We start from the raw sequence: 6,000 nt of genomic DNA on the forward strand, positions 1-6,000 counted from the left end.
GGATGATGAAAGAGAAGAGCCTTCTTCTGGGCATACCATACCGACTTTTAAAAACTTTGCTAATCAAAATGCTTTATTCCATAATTCACTATGTGTGTTTCACTAAAATGGGCTGTTTACTTTTCCTTTTTGGTCCTATGTATCTATTTGTGAATTCTAAAGTTTCCATTTTTAAGGTTAGATTATCAAGCAATGAGTTTATGTGAGTAGAGCTGTCTTCAACTCAATGAGCATATAAGGAAAGTCTAAAAAGAAAATATCCTTGTGTGAAATTTTAAATTAGAGAAATTCAGTAAAACACGAAATATAAAATATCAGAGCAATAATATCTGCTGCTTACACTGATTTATATGGACAATAAAAAATGGCATTTTAAAAAAAATTTTCACACAAACAGAACTTGAGAGCATTGTAGAAAAACTTTAATTAATTAAAAATGGTTATATACAAACGTTTTTGAAAACTCACTTTCAAGTTTTTTCACATCTTTTTATGAAAATCATTTCTGTATTTTTTATTACCTTAGAGCAGATATAAAACCAAGGATAATGATTATCCAGAATGTTGCTTGCTATTTAGGGTAGGCTAATAGCTGTAACAATAAACCCCAAAATGTACAATAATAACATGCTATGAATAAATGAGTAGGAACTCTTTTGCACACAGTTGCTCAAGGACCCAGACTTATGGAGTGGCAGGCCTTGTTCTCTCCAGAGTTCTCAGGGAGAAGGGACAGGTCAAATCTAGAAAAGGTGCATGTCATTCCTGTTTGCATTTTCTAAGTCAGAAACCCTAGTTCCACAAACTACCTCCAAACACAAACCACCTCCAAATCTTATTTGCCTGATAAACATAGATTTCTCATTTATATTACTGTCCTATATGAATGGAGCAGGGGGTACTGTGTTCCATGCAGTCACTCAGGGACTCCAGTCTCCTTTTGTCTAGTGGCTCTGCTGGTACAGCCACCCTTATCTGCCACAATGAAGGATAAGATGTTTAGATTAGTATTTTATTTGTGAAATGATTGCTATACATACTCATTCTTAAATAATTCAAAATCAGTAGTTATGCAAAAAATATTCTAGTTATTTCAGCCTTGTGATTGTTATGTTTTGGAGTCATGAATGAGAGCAGGCACTTGAGTCTAAAAGGTCAAACTTCATTCTTGTATCTAGTTTGACTTGAGTTTTATTCCTATTTAAAAGAGCTCTGACTAGAATAAAAATCTGATGTGTTCTGGCCCATTGCCTGTGAACTCTTTGGGCTGAGTTCTTTGAAATGCTCCCCTCCTCCCCACTGTGATGGGCGTTCCTATAATACTGATGCCCCACCCCCAAAGTTTTGTACATTGTTTCCTCTGCCCTTTTCTTATTCTTCCTGCATATCTGCCTGGAGAAAATCTTCTCTTCAAGAGTTGGATCACAATACATGTCTCTGACACCCCTTTCTGATTCCTCAGACTCTGTCCTATTCCAGAATTGCTATACTGTATTGTGTGTATGTGATTATCGGCCATTTCTCACAAAACTACAAGCTTCTGGGGGGAAAGGGACTATCTTTTCTTCTGCATCCTTAGAATCTTCCTCATAGCTGGTATATAAAAGATGCTCAAAAAATCTTTGTTGAATAAATTAATGATGTCCCAACATATATTTTAATGACCCATTGGCATTATTATCATGATATACACTAGACTCAGAGGATAGGGATTTTGGCTACTAAACAAAGCAATTGATAACACAGCAATTAGCTGCATGATCAAGTCAGGAGAAGGTCATCTCTTCTAGTGCTTATGAGCCCAAGCACTGGAGTCAGGTGGACTTGGGTTCACATCCCAGCTCAGCACTTAACTAACTGCTTCAAAATCTTTGTAAGATATGTTTTCCTAGTCTATAAGATGGGGTTGATGACCTATAGCCATGCTTTGTGGAGTTGGGATGGGAATGGAATGAAAGAATATGTATATAACAACATAGTCCCTGACATGTAGAAAAGCAATACATTTATTGCTAAGGTTTATTATCAAGAATCTATTAAGATTCAAGAATCTGGGAATCCAAGAATCTGGGGCACTTGGGTGGCTTAGTTGGTTGAGTGTCCAACTCTTGGTTTCAGCTCAGGTTATATTCTCAGGGTTATGGGATTGAGCCCTGTGTGGGGCTCCGTACTGGGCATGGAGCCTGCTCAAGATTCTCTCTCCTTCTGCAACTCCCCTCCCACCCCCCTAACCCTGCCAACTTGAGCTCTCTCTCGCTCTCTCTAAAAAAAAAAAAAAAAATAGCACTTCAATTCTGTAGTACTTCTGTTTTGTCCTAAAAGTATTGGACCCATTAGCATATTGTCAATCAAATTTCCCAAGCTTATAAAATCCAGTTACAGGAAAGCTTATAAAATCCAGTTACAGTTACTGTTCTGACTGAACAGTTTAGAAGTCCTAGCCTGAAATTGCCCTAGTCTGGCTAATATCCTTAGTGGCACATGCAGATGATAACTGCATTTGGAAGATGCTATCTTTAATAACTGGCAATAATTTGGCAATACTTTCTGAATTACTCACACAGATATTCCCCCAAAAAAGATAAGCTTAAGTCAGTAATGCTGCCAAGTGTCACTAAGGAAAAAAGGTTTGCAAGGCTGACTCCAACAAAGCTTCATGGGTGATATTTATTAGTGAATTAACGTGCCCAGGCCCTGACCTCAAGTCTAAGAGTGCACAGATTCACTGTTCTCAGGACCTCAGAGATTGGTGCACATGAATTAAAAGGCACATGAGTCTGAGTTGTCACCTGAACTGAACAGCAATTTTTTTATTGTGATAAAATACATAACAAAATTACCATCTTAACCATTCTTAAGTGTACAGTTCAGTGGTATTAAACACACTCAATGTATTGTGCCCCCATCACCACCATCTTTCTCCATAAGTGTTTTAATCTTATAAAACAAACTCTATACCCATGAAACAATAACTCCCTAGCCCCTGGCAACTGCCATTCTCCTTTCTGTCTCTATGACACTTAAAAATAGACTGAAGAATTAATAGACGTTGAGAGTGATTGGGAAGAGAAGGATTGTGGGAAGGAAAATAATTCTAAGCAGAGTGAACAAGATGGATAAGGATCTGGGACAGGAAACCCTCAGCCCAGAGGAGGAAGGCAGCCATTGGGGCTGGAATGTACAAGAAGGGAGAAGGATTCAAGTTAAAGATGAAGAGGGAAGCAATGGGCGTTAACATGTTCGAAGCAGACAGGAGGGATGATACAATCTATTTTTAAATGATTATTTACTACATGGATTAAAGTAGAAGAATGAATGAATGGAGGGAGACTAGGATCTATCATAGTCTTCTAGGTAAAGAAGAGAGTGGCATATACCAGGACTGTGGTAGTGAAGACAAAGCATAGCTGCTGGCTTCAAGAAATATATTTATATATATGTAACTATGTAATTAGGTGATGGATTGAAAGGTGATGAAAGGAGAGGAGGAGGGGGATTTCAAGGATGACAACCAAATTGATGATTTTAGCAGCTGGGCAATGGAGATGCCATTTTCTGAGTTGGGGAAATCTAAAGGTGGACCATACTGGGGAGGACAGGTAAAGAGATCAAGAATATAATTTTAGGCCTTTTGCATTTATGACAATCTTGTGATGTTGGAGATAGATAGGTGATGATAAATGATGATGATAGATAAATAGACTTTTACACATGTATTTATGACAATCCTCTGACATCTAGTTGGAGATAGATGATATAGATAGGTAGGTAGATGGATAGATAGACAGATAGATAATTTGAGTCAGAGGGGAACCTGGGTTGCTCAGTCTGTTAAGCATCTGACTCTTGATTTTGGCTCAGGTCGTGATCTCAGGGTTGTGTTGAGCCCAGTGTTGGGCTCTGCACTGCTGGGCATGGAGTCTCTCTCTCCCTGTCCCTTTGTCCCTCTATGAGCTCTATCACTCTCTCTCACTCTCTCTCTCTCTCTCTCTCAAAGAAGAAGAAGAAGAAGAAGAAGAAGAAGAAGAAGAAAAGAAAAAAAGAAAGAAAAGAAGAAAAGAAAACAAAAGAAAAAAGAAAAGAGACCTTGGATAGAGCTAGAAATCTGGGAATTCATCAGCATGAATGAATGAATGAGATCACCTTGGGACAAAGTATCCAGTGAGAAGACAATGAAGGTCTTAATGACTCTACTATGTAGAAGTCAGATGGGAGAGCAGGCAGGAGCAAGTAGATGAGAGAATGAGTGCCCTGAGAGGTCAGAAGAAAACCAGGAGCCCAAGGAAATGCAAAACTGAAGCACCCAAGGGAGATGCTTGATGATGGGAATGAAATTCTCACCCCAGCTGGGCTTTCCTCTCCCTTGTTCTGAGCAGGATACAGGTCAACTCCTACCTTGGCTGTCCTGCTCCTGTTTTATATTTGCAGTTCAAACTCTTATGCTGAAATCCTCTTATCTCTCTAGATATGCTAATATCATTGACCAATGTCACAACATTGACATGTGACTTAACCTATTATTACAGCCCACATTAACAGTTTAATCACCAAAGTGAGGGATGCTTTTCAACAGCTCCAGGAATTTTTTTGGTAGGTAAGAAGGCCTCTGCTGTTAATAGCATAATTAACTCCTAAGAGGGCAATATAACTTCTCTCATTTCCAAGTTCTTAGTAGCCCACAGAAGGTGATTTGTTCATAAAGACTGGTTATTCCAAGTAAAAGACAAGCACAGATAAGGGCAAAAAAAAGAGCAAGATATTTTTTTTTTCTGAAGGATTTGTTTCTTCCTGGCTGAGACCTGCTATGGTGAAAAAAATTTGGCTCTGATAGTAAGTTATGTGCCCTTTAGGAAATCACTGTGTCCCTTGACCTTAGTCCCCTCATCTGTAAAGCGAAGAAACTAAAGTAGGTTTTGTTCAACCCTCCCTCCATTTTTGATGGTCCATCACTCTAAAAGCATATGACTATTTTCAACTTAGCTTATGTAGAAATTTGGTCCCTAAACTCATCAGGGCCCATAGAATCACTAGAAGATCCAGAACTGATGATTTTCACCAACACTCACCAGCTCCATCTGCCACTTGACATACTGGAAAGGATGTTAAAGCAAAACTCTTGCTAGTTTTTAGGTCTTTTTAGATGAAAACTTTACTAATAGTAGACACTTGAGGTTTTCAACTCCGCTAAGGTCTTCTTTAGTCTAAGGACTTTAGATAAATGATCTTTCTAGGAAATTAGACTGAAAGAAAGCTGGAAAGAAGGGGAGAGCAAAGAGGAGGGAAGGGAACAGGGATAGGAAGAGAAAAAAAAATTTAAGATTTTATTTATCTGAGAGAGATAGGAGAGAGCATGAGCAAGAAGGAGGGGTAGAGGGAGAAGCAGACTCCCTGCTGAGCAGGGAGCCCACTGCGGGACTTGATTCCAGGACCCTGACATCATGACCTGAGCCGAAGGCAGACACTTAACTAACTGAGCCACCCAGGTGCCCAGGAAGGGAAATTTTAAAAAAGAAATGGAATATGTCCTTTTGACTAGAAAGAGTGGTTCCCATTATAGAAGAACATTCTCTCCAACCATGCCACAGACTCTACGCTTTTAGAACAATGTTTGTGGCCAAAAGATAAGTACATAGAAAAGGAATCTTGTCTTTACAATAAACAATTGATTCATTCATTCCTTGGTGAATGACATCAAAAGTATTAGGAACATTTTTTTCTTCATAATGTACTTGGTGAGAAATAACTGAAATTAGCAACAGACTAAGTTGATGTTAATTATCCCTGGAAACTGAACATACTGTGTTCACAAGATTGGTGTAAAAAGCCCACGCATATATTAATTTTTAAAATTGTACATGCAGATATGGCCTTTAGAATCACACTTTTTATTCTACAGGATGCTGCCTATATAAAGAATGGTCAGATGAGTAATATATATATTATATATATGTATATATATGTTTTATATATAACTTTTAAATGCCTGAACTTAGGCACTCA

The sequence above is a fragment of the Nyctereutes procyonoides genome, unplaced genomic scaffold, assembly GCF_905146905.1.
Source record: "Nyctereutes procyonoides isolate TBG_1078 unplaced genomic scaffold, NYPRO_anot_genome, whole genome shotgun sequence".
Taxonomy (NCBI): Eukaryota; Metazoa; Chordata; class Mammalia; order Carnivora; family Canidae; genus Nyctereutes; species Nyctereutes procyonoides.